At 54.6% G+C, this 14783-nt stretch overlaps 1 protein-coding gene across 1 annotated transcript in view; it reads left to right on the plus strand.

Moving 5' to 3' along the window:
- Positions 1-14783, plus strand: part of ACTN4 (actinin, alpha 4) — a 73916-nt gene that overhangs the window by 29595 nt on the left and 29538 nt on the right. The window lies entirely within an intron of this gene.

Consider the following 14783-nt stretch of genomic DNA (forward strand, 5'->3'; position numbering starts at 1 on the left):
TCTTTCCATCTTCACTGCTGTAACCCTGCTGCCCCTCGGCCACCAGGGGCTGTTCTCACAACCTAAATCCAGTCATGCTACGGCCCCCTCCCCCACAAAAGCTTCCTGCCACTCTTAGAACGGGCTTCCCTGGTGGCTCAGCAGTAAAGAACACACCACCAATGCAGGAGATGTGGGTTCGATGCCTGGGTCGGGAAGATCCCCTGGAAGAGGCAATGGCTACCCACCCCAGTACTCTTGCCTGGAGAATTCCATGGACAGAGGAGCCTGGTGGGCTACAGTCCACGGGGATCACAAGAGTCGGACATGACTTAAGGACTAAACAGCAACCCTTAGACTCGTAGTCCCCAGCCCTCCTCCAGGGGCCTGTTAGGCTTCTGCTCTTCCTCTCGGCTCTCTGTGCTCCACCACACCGTCCAGGCCTGTTCCCACCTGGGAATGATCTCCACCCTGCTGTCAACTGGTTGGCCCCTTCTGTTGGTTCAGAGAGAGGTCTTCCTTGACTTGGCTGAACTCCCTCCCCAGTTACTCAGTTCTGTCTGTTGCGTAACCCTGTTTTACTGCACCACCACCATCTTCCTTCCTTCCGTGTCATCCCCTCCACTAGAATGTAGACTCCGTGAGGGCAGGGATGTTTGTTTAATCCCAGTGCTGAGGAGTTGGCAGCATTTTTACTGGAAATGAATGAGTGAAGTTTGGGAGAAGCTCTTGAGCCATGAGTCTCCCCCTCCTGGAGGAGGGGTCCGATGCCAGCAACGTCAGCCCAGGCCCAGGCCCAGATGACTCTCTGGGATCCTGGGTCCGGCCAGCTTCTCTGTTCTCGGGCAGTGTCGGGGCACTCAGACCTAGCCCTGTCATCCTTGGAGCCTCCAGCTCGGCCCCTGCCTCTCCTGTTTGGGGCTCCTCTGGGAGGAAGCAGGTGGTCCGGGTGCTCAGAGTCCAGGCAGGACTTGCTGTTCTACCCCAGCCTGAAATTGATTCCCTCCGGGCCCTGCCTTCAGCCAAGCCCTGTGAACAGAGGGAGGCTTGGGAGCCAGGCCTCCCCGATCACGTGTCGGGGAGAGAGCGATGGAGCCGCGTGGCCGGAGAACCACCAGCCTTCTCTTCCCTCCTCGTCAGGGCACACAATGGCTGCACCTTTGTATGAGTCACTGGCCATAGCCCGTCATAAATTGTTTTTTCCTATACTATCAGAGAGGCTTTTATCGGGCGTCTCCTATGCAGTCTGGGAACGGATTTGATATTTGATACAGGGTCAGTTAACACGTTGTCAAGTCGAAATCTGTCATTGTGCCCATATAAGGCAAACTCCTCGGGTTACTTTTTACCTTGGCAGAATCTCAGGAATGTCAAGGTAACCAGGCCACCTCAGCATAGCTCTGATTCTCGTGGGTCACCTGACCAGCCCTCCCTCTTCCGTGACTCACACAGCAGCCCGAGAGCTAGCCCTGCGACGCGGCCGTCGGGGGTGTGGGGCGCTGGTGGCCCCAGTGGCGGGTGGAATTGGCGGAGGGTCTCCAGGACTGCGCTCACTTGTGTGTCTGCTTTCAAAGGAAAGAAACTTAAGTGAGGTACCTCACAGAGGGCCCTGCCCCTGCCAGAGTGAAAAGCAGAAATGGAAAACAGCCTTGGCCAGACTCTAGGTTGGTTAGGAGACGTGTGGGCCCCGGTTCTGACGCCTACCAGCTGTGTGACCACAGGCAGGTGGCTGATCTGTAAAATGTAGAGCACTCAGAGCAAGTCCTGGGACATAGTAAGCGCTCAGTAACTGTGAGTCATCCACGCAGTTGTGTCAGGGTAGACCCCACCCAACTGTACAAACACCTCTGCTGTTTTCCTTTGAGGCTCAGCTCCTTTAGTAGCTTTAATGGGGCAGATTGAGCTGGTCCTCAGAGTCCCTCCCTGGAAAACCGAACTCACAACTTCACAATGCCCCCTCATCCCCTGACTTCCCCCCGTGTGTACTCCCACGCACACGCAGAGCAAGCCACTCTGTCGTTTCAGGGCCAGGAGTCAGCCGAGAGCAGCAGGGGCGCCTTTGTCCTGTGACGTCACGCTGCCCCTGGAGCCGCCGCCCCCTTCTGCCTGCCTTGTGGTTCCCTGTGGTTCAGCTAGGCCTTTGCACCAGCCAGGGGAAGGCCTGTAGGTTGGGCGAGCCAGGGTGACAGTCTAGCCCTGTCGTTCCGCCAGGGCAAACGGTTTCACCGTTTTTAATAGAGCAGTTATGAGTCAGAGGTTTCAGTCTCTCTCTGCTGGTTCCTCCCAGTCCTGTAATTACCCTTTGGCTATAGAACCATATTTTGGTTTTTCCTTTTTTAAAATCTTCCTAAGACACTGTCCATCTTGTGTGTCCAAGGGGTCTGAGAAGGAGTGCCTATGGTAAAGAAAAAAAAAGAAAAGAATCCAAATCCAGAGTGATTTCTTACCCTACAGAAATGATGCCTCCCCCTCCCACCCCCAGGACCATTCTAGTACCCCGCCAGGACACAGAGCCAGCGAGGTAGGACACAGGGCAAGAGTAGATAATTCTGAACAACTCCAACTGCCTCTTGGCAAACTTCAAACTCCAGGCCTGGAATTTCTGGTCTGAGGCACCTCCCGTATTGCTCGATGGATTCATTCACTGTCCTCTCCAGTACGAGCCTCAGCAAAAGGCAGGCGGGCTGATGAGCACCCAGCACCTCCACGGTGCCCCTGCCGGTGCTGGTCCACTCCGAGAAGAGGAGAATGGGTCCTGCAGATAAATGCCTGCGTTCACGCAGCCTCAAGGCTCGCCCTGCTTCCCAAAGGGATTGTCTGCTCCCAGGCTGTGAGAGCGAGAAGGCAGCGGGACAAAGCATATAGGAAACAGTGCACGTCTGTGAGCACTGGCCCGGCTCCGGTTCCCCCGGTGTGTCCAGAGCAAAGGTTTCCAGCCCAACCCGCTCCACCCTGGCTGTGTCGCCCACCTCCCTGCTTTGCACTGGAGCGGGAGAAGGCTTCTGTCCTGACTGGCTGACTGATGAATCAGAATATCCCAAAAACAGGAAAAAGGAAAGGGATCACCGAGGAGGAGTTTCAGATGTCAAAGGCGAAACCAGCAGCACCATTAGGGATCACTCCGGGGCCGTCCCCAGTTGCTTGCCCTTCTACCAGCAGTGCCCAGTTCAGGGATCATGTAAACTGCAGCAGAAAACAAGCTGTCTTCTAGAAGGTGAATGAGGGTAGGATGGGGGAATGGGCGTGCCTGCCGTCGGGTGGCCCTGGCCCTCAGCACTCTCTGCACCCCTGGATTCTGTTGGGGAGTTCCTGGGGTGGGCTGCCATGGCCCAGGGCGGAAGACACTCAGGTCCCATCAGTGTCCCGTCAGTTTCCCCCTCGCCGACTTTTTCTCCCCAAATACCAAACACCTGTTACCTGGACAAGCCCATCCAATGGGCGGATTTGCCCCGGCTGAGGTGTGAATGCTAAAGACTGGTCCTCTTAGGCACCTGTTCAGATTCCAGGCCGCACAGTCTCGAGGCCAGAACTGGCTCACTTGGCTATCTTTCTGAAGGATCAAAGTTTAAACCAGACGATCTTTAATCTCCCCTCCCTAGGCCGAAACCCGAGCCCAGCTGTAAGCCATTGAAAATAAATGGGGTTTTTGTGGCTCAGACTCCCTGTTCTCCAGGTGAAGGGCCTCCTGTGCTCGATTGTCTCACAGCAGAATGCCAGATGGGGCCAGAGGAGGCAGAGGGCAGGGCCCCAGCCTCTGCTGCTGCTGCCCTAATTTTAAAACTGCCTTTTGGGAGTGGAAGTTTTCTCTTTTAAAGGTAGCTATTTCAAGGTAGGCCTCACCCATCTCCTCTTCCTGCTGAGAAGGCCTCCTTTGAAAGCGGAGCTTTGCCTTCTACCTCCACCCCGTGGGCTCCGCCTGCCTGTAGCTCAGACCCTTGCTTCCCTGTGGATTCTGTGTGTGTGTGTGTGTGTGTGTGTGTGTGTGTTCGGGGGGAGCAGGCTTCTGTGTGTGTGTGTGTGTGTGTGTGTGTGTTCGGGGGGAGCAGGCTTCCCCCAACCCTGGGAGGACCCAGTTTGTGGAGTGTAATCTGAGCAGCTATGGGTTGCTGGCTCAGTTTTCCATGCGTGAGAGGACTCCAGAAAGGTCCGTTTGAGAACAGAGACAGGCTCAGACTGGGGCACCTCTGTACCCTGGGCTGCCTGTCCCCTGCTTCTCCAAGAGTCCTGTCTAGTCTAACAGATGCAGTGGCGAGGGCTCCCTGGTTCTGCCTGGGCTTTGGATTCCTCATTTTTAGAACAAAAGGTTAGATCTGAGTGGTGATTCTCCACCCTGGCTTTCTGTTAGATTCAACCCTGGCTTCTGGTTAGAGATTTGTAAAATATTGTATTTGGGACCCATTTCCAAGAAATCTGGCTCATTTGTCCTGGGGTGAAGTTCAGGCGTTTTTTTAAGAAGCTCTCCAGTCCTGTACATTTACTGTAGCTTGGATTTCAACAAGGGTCCAAGACATATGCATTGGGGAAAGAATAGCTTTCTCAGTAAATAGTGCCAAAACAACTGAATGTGGAGGATAGAATTAGACCCTTTCCCCATAGCGTATGCAAAAAGTACCTCCAACTGGATCAAAGATCTAAATGTAACTTCTAGAAGAAAACAGGCAGTGGTCTATTAGAAAGTGAAAGTGAAAGTCGCTCAGTCGTGTCCGACTCTTTGTGACCCCATGGACTATATGGTCCATGGAATTCTCCAGGCTAGAATACTGGAGTGAGAAGTCGTTCCTTTCTCCAGGGGATCTTCCCAACCCAGGGACCTAACCCAGGTCTCCCTCATTGCAGGTGGATTCTTTACCAGTTGAGCCACCAAGGAAGCCCGTTAGATATTAGATATGGTCTATTAGATAAGCCAAAAACATAAGCTATTAAAGAAAACTAGGTATTCTCCAAAATTTAAAAAACAAAATGAAAACTTTTTGCTTCAAAGGACAAAAGAAAGTGAGAAGACATCCCTCAGAATGGGAGATAATTGCAAGTCATACATCTGGTAAGGGTCAGATGTCCAGAATATATAGGAACTCATAATGCAACAGTGAAAAGACCAAATAACCCAGTTAAAAACGGACAGAGGACTACAACAGACATTTCTCCGAAGAAGATACACAGTTAGAAAATGGTACATGAAAAGATGCCCAGCGTCATTAGTCATGAGGGAAATGCAAATCAAAAACCACAACGAGATACCACCTCAACCACTGGGGTGACTGTGATCAAAAAGTCAGTTAATCGCAAGAACTGGTGAGGATGTGGAGCAGTTGGAGTCATCATACACCGCTGGTGGGAATGTGAAATAGTGCAGCCCGTTTGGAAAACAGTTTGGCAGTTCCTCAAATGATCAAACATACATACATTCACCATACGACCCAGCAGTTGCACTTCTAGGTATATATTTAAGAGAACTGGAAACATATCTTCACACAAAAATTAGTGCATAAATGTCAGTAGCAGCATTACTCATGATAGCAGATGTATGCAATAGCAAATGTAGAAATAACCCGAATGTCCATCAACTCGTGAATGGACAAAATGTCATATGTCCATACAATGGAGTATTCAGTCAAAAAGGAATGCACTACAGTGTAAGTGAACCTTGAAAACATGCTGAATGAAAGAAACCAGCCAGAAAAAGCCAGATATTGTATAATTCCATTTGTGTGAAATGTCTCCATGAGGCAAATTCAGAGAGAAAGTAGATTAGTGGTTGTCGGGCTGGGGAAGGAGGGTGAAGGAAAGAAGAGTTACTGCTCACAGTTCTGGGGTGATGAAAATGTTCTGGACTCAGAGGTGATAGTTTTTCAGTCTCATGGATATGCTAAAACTCACTGACCTTTATATGTACTTTGAAAGGGGTGAGTTTTATGATATGTGAATTATAATTCAATTAAAAAACTGATTTACCAGACTGCATGTGGTTAAAAAAGAGTACATGCTTAAAAAGAGATCATGCCTGTGATCCAGCTACTTGACTTGTATTAGTTACCTACTGCTGCGTAACAAATTGCCTTTTCAAAGCTTAATGGCTGAAGGCAGTAAATGTTAGAGAGAGAAAATGCAAATACACCAGGAAAGTTCCTAGATAATTCTGTTGTAAAGCCAGGGTTGTGAACCTCAGGATTGGAAGGCTCTCTGAAGCAAGAATAACGAGAGCTGATCATTATATTCCTTTATTCATTTGGTAGTCGAGTGGCCAGGCAAGGGGAGGGAAGGTTTGGGGGAAGACCGCTGTGTGTCAGCCACTGGGAAGCAGCCAGCCAGCTTGGTGAATCCTGAGGGCGGAGGGGGAGGTCTGGCTGTACCAGCTGCAGGGCTGATACCAATGATGGCACTTTCCTGAACAGGAATAATGTGGTAATGAAAGGGGCTTCCCTCGTGGCTCAATTGGTGAAGAATCTGGCTACAGTACAGGAGACCAGGGTTCGATCCCTGGATTGGGAATGTCCCTTGGAGAAAGAAATGGCAACCCACTCCTGGAGAATCCGACAGACAGAGGAGCCTGGTAGGCTTCAGTCCATAGGGTAGCAAGATTCAGACATGACTTAGCAACTAAACCACCAGTAATTAATAGAAACTGTTGAACAGCCACTCTGACAGGCTGTGTGTGCCGTGTTTTTTCTCTGTTACCCTGTTGAGTGCCCACATGTCTGTTACCCTCATCTTACACAGGAAGAACTTGACACTTAGAGAGGTGAAGGTCATCTTCTGTGGCCATACACAGTGGGTGGCAGAGCAGGGATTCAGACCCACGTTTGCTCAGACTGGAAGCCCTTGCTCTGGAGCACTGGGCCATGTTGTCCACCCCTCCGCCTTGCAGACCCTGGCAGATGGATGTCTTCACGTGTCTGCCAGCTCCTCAGCCTCCTCCTCCTAGCCCACCTACTACTCCGCCCCTGTGTAGGCCCAGCTTCTCTTTTTAAAAACTTATTTGTTTTAAAAAATCTTTTGGCCATGCCACATGGCACATGGGATCTTAGTTCCCTGACCAGGGATTGAACCCGGGCCTCCTGTACTGGCAGCGTGGAGTCTTAACCACCTGGACCCCCAGGGAAGTCCTAAGGCTCAACTCCTCTGGAACCAGGGCCTCTGCATGTCCAGTGGCCTCAGATGCCTGAGTGAAGAGGGCTGCCGAAGGCAGCTGTATTCCCTGGGGGTGGCACACCAACAGCATTGTCTTTCCTGGCTTGTTTTAGGGACGTGTACAGCTCCAGGATTATTTCTGTGAGCTCCTGAAAGAGAGCAAGCAGTCTTATCCCTAAGTAGGAACCCTCACCAGTCTAAATGGGATTAGAAATCGTGAAGTCCTAAGCGACTGGCCATGAGAAGCCCCAGCCCTATTTGATTCATGCTAGGATTTACACAGCACCCACTGTGCGCCAGGTACCATGCCAGGCAGTAGGTTCTGCAGCCAGCAGGACCCCGCTCTCGTGGAGCTTCTGTTGCCCGTGGGAGGGAGACGGGTTACAGACAAAGAACCTCGTGTCCGATAGTGACCAGTGGAGTGGGTGAACAAGCAGGGAGGTGATAGCATGGTGGAGATAATAGCAGGGTCAGGGCAGGCTCCCTGGGACAGTGGCATCTGAGGGAAGCCCTGCGCGATGAGAACTAAGCAGCCTGTAGAGACCTAGAAGAAAGCCTTAGCCCAGCGTTTCCAAGGAGGAGGGGCCCGCACTCCAGAGGCAGCCCATGGCAGCAACGACTCACTTGCTTTCTGGCGCCTCGCGGGGGGTTGGCAGAGGCAGGGACGCCGGCTACCGGGAGGGGACTAGGGGGTGGGGTAAGAGATGGTTTCTGGATGGACACGCAGGACCTTTGGAATGCTTGCTGCTCCACTCTGCGGTATTTATACCTCTCCTCCGACTGGGAAGTCAGCTTTTTCATGTAGGCCGAGAAAAACTCCGAATAAGGCAACGGCAGGCTAGGACATAAGAAGCATTCCTTGTTTCCCTGTAATTGCTTTCAAATTAGGTTCTGTCGTCAAGGGGCAAAGCACTCAGCTCTGTCCCTGGCTGCTTGTGCAGTTGGGAACCGGACGGGCAACCGAAGTGTCCCCGTGCCCCTGCCCCGCTAGCCCTGATGACCTGAGCTGGCGGGGCCATCCGAGCCCCACGCTGCTGCACCTGTCTTGGTCGTGGCCATGTCATCATGACCAGTTCATTTTCTCTTCTCTCAACCTGCTCCCTGGCTTTTATCTTTAGAATCTGCTAAAGGCTACTTCAAAGGAGCCCTCCCATGTGTAATCTCAGAGCCATTCCAGAGGCTTCACAGACTTCCTGGATGGATCCATGCGTGTATTGCCAGGGCAGTCACCTTTTCACCTGGGCCACTGGTAACCCAGATTCCGGAAGGCTTAGCTTTCGGACCTGAAAGCACCTTTAGGCTTGGTGAAGCCCAGGGGCCAGGGGAGCAGGCTCTGCTTTCAGGACCTGAGAAGATGCCCCGCTGGGGCCAGGCCTTGCCCGAAGCCTGGCAGTAGCCGGCAGATGGGCGATAAGAAGGGTAGGTGCCTACCCCAGGAATAAATAGCTGTCCCTCCCCTGTGTCCAAGCCCTGGACACCCTTCCCAAGGTCCCGTGGAAGCAGGAACCATGGGCAGCGGCCGAGGCCACAGCGGGCAAGGTGGGAGTTCAGGAGGCGGGATGGTGCCCTCCCCCTCAAAGCGGCCGACGCCCCAGCGGAGCGGCAAACCCAACACGGTATTGCAGAGGCAAGGTTTGACAACTCCCAGCTCCCCAGGGAACCCCGTCCTGCCTGCCAGTGCCCTGGGAGAGTTTGCCGGGGCTCAGCTAGGCAACCGGTCCTTCTGGGTCAGGCTGCTGGCCTGGGACGTCTGGCTAAGGGGGTGGGCGGTATAAAGAGTGGAAGGCGGGGGTGCAGCGTGAGGCAGCCAGCGGCTTTTCCCAAAGCCCTGTCCAGCGTGGAGTCAATGGAATCCACATGTGAGCGTCCGTTGGCGGTCAGGCGAGCGCGGCCCCCAGCCCTGGTCAGGAGCTCCTTCGCCAGAGCCATCATCAGAGCCAGCGCGCACGCCCCAGCCCGAGCCTCGGGTCCCAGCTGACTTTGCAGGAGACTCCCTTCAGTCTGGGTTTAGTGGAATTCCAGCCTCCAGCCGACATTTCCTTCCACGCCACCCCCTCCAGTACTGAGAACATGGCTTGTAACACGTAGTCGCTGAGAAGACAAGGGCAGGAAAGTTTTTTCAGCTGGGTTAGCCGCATCCCGCCAGGATCCTTCCCCTTGGCCCGTGCCATCACCCTGCCTGCTGGGGGGCCACTGGTTTCTTACTGGGGACTGCCCCAGAGTCCAGAAGGTTTACCTCTCTGGGTTGGGGGAGGGAGTCACCCATGAATGGCTCATTAAAGCCCATTGCTGCCACATTCCTGGCCGCTGAGGTCACCTCCCGAACAATATCCATCATTCATTCACCCAGCCGCCCCACATCCTGGCCACTGGGAGGGGCCCCTGTGACACAGGAAGGACTTGATGACCAGTGATGCTTGGCCTTGCCCTCCCCTTCCAACACACAGTGAGAAAGCAGAAACAGCTTGGGGGGGTGCTCCCGAGGCTTGCCTTCCAGTGCACCCGTGGAGCCCAAACCAAGTCTTCTCTTCTCCTACCCCACGCCCTCCCCCACTCCCCCACACCCTTATGCTATTTTAACAACCGGAGAAGAATCTTTAACAGGCTGCCAGTGTGCAGAGGCAACTTCTGAAAGCTCTTCTCTGTGGTTTTGTGCACATGTGTTCTCAGAGGCAGTGTCCACATCCTTCCTTCTTCACTAGGTGGGTCAAGGGCTGTGTGCAGGCTCACTTCACAAGATGGCAGGGCCGCCACTGGTACTGTCCGCCTGGGCTCAGGCCAAGCCTTTAAGAAGCAGGTGGGGGACTTAGCTGGCAGCCCAGCGGTTAGGACTCCTTGCATCCAATGCAGGGGGTGTGGGTTTCATCCCTTGTGGGGGAACTAGAACCCTGTGTGCCATGCAGCCTGATCAAATTTTTTCTTTTTTAAGAATTAATAAAAAAGCAGGTGGGCTTTGAGGGGAAGAGCCCTGCCTGCCTCTGCTCGCCATGCGAGCTCAGCTCCAGCTTGGGGACCGAGATGGGGACAGGACCTTTCTTGACTTTGCTTTCCCGGGCTGGTAGGGAACATTCCACTCAGAGGAATGGGTGTCCGCCCCGTGTTTGTGTTTACTGACTGTGTGACCTTCGGCAAGTCTTTTAGCCTCCCCCCCCGCCTCAGTTTCCTCACCTGTAAAGTGGAGATGACGTGTCTCACATGACCACAGGGTTGGGGGTTTTAAACTGTTCCCATGTGTAAATGGTGGTGGTGGTTTAGTCGCTAAGTCGTGTCCAGTTCTTGCAACCGCATGGACTGTGGCCCGCCAGGCTTCTCTGTCCGTGGGATTCTCCAGGCAGGAATACTGGAGTGGGTTACCATTTACTCCTCCAAGGGATCTTCCCGACCCAGGAATCGAACCTGGGTCTCCTGCATTGCAGGCAGATTCTTTACCAACTGAGCTACAAGGCAAGCCCGTGTAAATGGTAAGAGTTAGCCATCAACAGTTACTGCACATTTAGCCTCAGTGAGACCCTTTCTCCGCCACCTCCCCACCGCCCGTCACCACCAGAATGTAAGCTCTGTGTCTGCTTCACTTCCTCCCGTGCCTAATCTGGGCTCCAGGTCAGGCTTTGTCGGCTCGTTGATTGCACTGGGGGCTCTTAGATGAGGCGCTAGGGACATGCCACTGCTCAGAACCAGTGCTGCCCCTGAAGTGACCTTGACAGCCCCACCCAGATGAGCTCTAGATGCTTATGGCTTTTCCCTTCTCCCCCAGAGGGCCAGCAGTCCCAGACCCTCCCAGATGAAGCCAAAACCTTGAGTGTGCCTTGCTTGGTTACCACTGTTGGCATCTTTAACACGGCTCCTCTGTCTTCCTCCTCCTGCCAAGTTTCTCTTAGAAGAAGCTTTTTACCCTTCCTCCCCACCACCCCCTGTCATCACACATTGACCCTTGCCCCTCTGGCTCAGTCCCCACACAGCAGCAGCCCCATGAGGGTGGCCCTGCCAGCCTCATGACGCAGGCTGCTCTCCTTCACTCCCTCCCTTTCTCCAGGGCCAGGCTCTTTTCTCACTGCTGCAGGGCCTTTGCACATGCTGGTCCCGTTTTCTGGAATGTCTTTCTTATTTTTGTCCCATTCATTCTCCACAGGGGAACTTACCTGGGTCTGCCTGGCCAGAAGGTCAGGAGCTGTTCCCCAGGGCTTCCTTCTCTTTTTCCTTTTCTTTTTGGCCATACCACGTGGCTTGTAGGATCTTAGTTCCCTGACCAGGGATTGAACCTGGGCACCTTGCATTGGGCTTGCGGAGTCTTAACCACTGGACCCTCAGGGAAATGTCCTCCCCTCCCCCACCAGCATCCTAAACACTTTGGTGAGCTCCCTCTTTGAGAGGTGAGAGGAAGGAGGGCAAATGCAAGGTGATGCCTCAGGGTGTGGCTGCTTGGCCAGGGTGCGTGCTAAGTCACTTCAGTCATGTCCGACTCTTTCCGACTGTAGACTGCCAGGCTCTTCTGTCCATGGGATTCTCCAGGCAAGAACACTGGAATGGGTTGCCATGCCCTCCCTCCAGGGGAACTTCTGACCCAGGGATTGAACCAGCATCTCTCATGTCTCCTGCATTGACAGGCAGGTTCTTTACCACTAGCGCCACCTGGGAAGCTGGGCCAGGGTACCTGGCTTTAAATCTTGCTCTGTAACTTTACAGGTACATGACTACCTGTGGGCAAATCACATCACCTCTCAGACCCTCGGTTTCCTCATCTGTTAAATGGGTCAGAAATGGCAACCGCCTCACAAGGTAGCTGTGCGGATGAGAGATGTTATTAACATGTGGCAAAGTGCCCAGAACAGCGCGGGGCACATAGTTAGCTTATGGGAGTGTCTGCTGTGGTTGTTACCGTTCCCTCTTTTCCTGCGGGTGTCACTTCTGTAGTTGAGTCATCGCTTGGTTAATGAGATCAGTTCTGTCCCTCATCACACTGGAAGCTCCTTAGCGTGCAGCCTGGGTCTGCTTTTGCTCAGCATGGTGGGTTCAGCGCCAGGCCTGCCCCTGGCCAGCAGGCAGCAGATGCCCGTCTCGGGAGTGGGTGTCCCGCCCCACGGCGCCCTGGGCATCGCAGAGCCAGCAGGGCCGGCCGCGCTCCCCAACTTGTGCTGTGTGACAGAGCTGCAGAGTGGCGGGGGCACAGCAGACCCACGAGGCCTCCATCTATAGAAACCACCCTCCACACTACCCACCCCGCACATCTCAGTCTAAACCGGGCAGGGAGAGGGAGTGAATAAGCAGAATGTTATTTTTGTAACCAAGTAGAAGCAGCTATGAATTTTTCATGTCCCACTGGAACTCCAGCTCCTACTCACAGTCGTGCCACATGGAGCTGGGGCTGCGAGTGGTGGGCTTGATCCCGAGGAGGGCCTCGTGACTCCTGCCCACCGTGCCCTGGGCTCGGGGCCCCCTGAGTCTCTGGTGTCAGCAGATGCCCCTGGTCTTCTGCGAGGAGAAGACGGCCGGACAGGCCATGGAGTGCGGGCGTGGGGCGTGTCGGCGGCCTTCCCGTCCGTCACATGTCGGGTTCCTCGCCACCAAGGCCGCGCTGGTCGGTATTCTCCCCGAGCACTCGCTCTGCATTCTGCTTGGGCCTCCGCCTGCTTCCGGCCAGGGAGACGGAGTGCCAGGCAGAGTTACCATTTATCTGAAAGTAGTCCTTCCCTTGACATTTGTTTAACACTGAATACTTCATCTGTGCCAGGCACAGTCCTAAGTGATTTACTTGCGTTATTTTGTTTAATCATCGTTTAAGAGGGGAGAATACTGCCTCCATTTCACCCAGCACGGAGCCTGAGGCTCCTTGCTTGCCTGAGGTTACCCCCCTGGAAGGTGGCCTCGGTGGGCAAGGCAGGTCTGGGTGAGCCCCCAGCCAGAGCTCTTGTTACCTGCCCAGAGAAGGTGAGCAAAGGTGTGGAGATGGGCCATGTGTGCAGAGCGGGCGGTGTTGTGATCTTCTGAGGACAGACGACCTGAGCCCAGTGAGGCCAGGTTCATTCAGAGCCTGCCCAGGTTGGAGTGAGAGGATGTCCTGCGATCTCGTTTCCCCTCCAAACTGTGGTGCTGGGCTCAGGGCCTTTGCAGAGAGACTAGGTCCCACCCTTCCCAGGGATGGAGTGGGACGCCGCTGGTGTGCGTGTGCTCCCAGGTGTGCGAGTTCTCGGGACTTGACGCCCAGCTCTGTGGCCGATGTTTTAAAGCATTCCTCTCCACCCTCCTCCCACATTTAATCCCACAGCAGATACAGGCAGTAAATTCTGATAAGTCCGTCCTACAGAGAAGGATGCTGAGGTGTAGGTAGGCCAAGTCACCTGGTTGCAACCCAGAGGTAAGCTGAGGGGCCGGCACTCAAGCCCTGAAGGATTGCCTCAGGTGTAACAGGCTGATGGAGAGAGATGCCCTCCCCGCAGACCAGGTGCCTAGAGCTCGGCCCAGAAGCATCGGGGGCTCGGGCTCTGGGAGCTGCCCTCTTGTGTCCTCAGCCAGGGATGTGGTGGCCAGTCTGCTGCCCCACTGCATCTTTCAGGCGCAGGGGACAGCAGAGGCCCAGCATCCCCTGGCACTTCCTGTCCCAGCCCGGCCTGCTGCTGCCCACTGCCCGGGCCTGAGACCACTGTGCTTTGGGCATTCTAAAGGCACGTGTGATGTGAGACTAAATTTCTACCCCCGGGAGCACACATGTATATGCACGTAGCATCTGGCAAGACCACAGATGACTGGAGAATGCTGTCCGAGATGCCGAGGGCTGTGTGTGGTGGCCAGGGCGGGCAGGGTGTCCGAGGAGGAGGGGCCCCGGGAAGCGTGGTGTGTGGAGAACCGAGCACCTGCTGTGTGGCCCAGCTCCACAGGGTCACCACTGCGAACCCTTGCACTGACTGTGCGTGACTCGGGTGGTGTCTTCACTGCCACGTAGCAGATGAGGAAACGGGCGTTAGGAGGGTTGGGTAACCTACCCGCAGGAATGGTGTAACCAGCAGCCTGGCCCCGGTTTGTCCGAATTCAGAGCTGCTCAGGGGAAGGAGCGAGGGAAGTAAGATGGGGGAGGCGGATGCGTGCGCACCTCGCTGAGAACCTGCTCCAGAGTAGCTCACGGCTGCCAGGAGGCGGAAAACAGCACGCACCTGTTAGGAGTGAAGCAGAGGGACTTCCCTGGTGGGGGTCCCGAGGCTGAGACTCTACGCTGCCAGTGCAGGGGGCCTGGGTTTGATCCCTGGTCAGGGAGCTAGATCCCGCATGCCACAACTAAGACCTGGCACAGCCAAATAAATAAAAATACTAAAAAAAAAAGGGGCGGGGGGAAACAGTGGTCCTCTGACAGATCTGCACAGAGGAGGGGCAGGCATCTGAGTCAGGATCGGGTGGAGCAGGCTAGTCAGCCTGGGTGAGTGTCCAGAGGGGCTGATGGTGAGGGAGGGGTAGGTGTGGACTGAGCGGGGTGGAGGGGCAGCCGAGGGCAGATTTCTGTCTCTCCAGGGTGGTGGCGGTGGAGCTCTTCTTCCTGTTGGTGGGAGGCAGGTGGGGTACCCTAGTCGCCCACAACCCTCCGCCTTTCTTCGGGTTTGGAAGGATCGTTGCGTTTGGAGGGAACCCTCGCTTACACCCGCCTAGCGGCATGTTAATTAGGCGGCTTCTTTGTCTGCGAGGGGCCTCGC

Source organism: Bison bison, unplaced genomic scaffold, assembly GCF_000754665.1.
Source record: "Bison bison bison isolate TAMUID 2011002044 unplaced genomic scaffold, Bison_UMD1.0 scf7180017864280, whole genome shotgun sequence".
In the NCBI taxonomy this organism is placed as follows: Eukaryota; Metazoa; Chordata; class Mammalia; order Artiodactyla; family Bovidae; genus Bison; species Bison bison.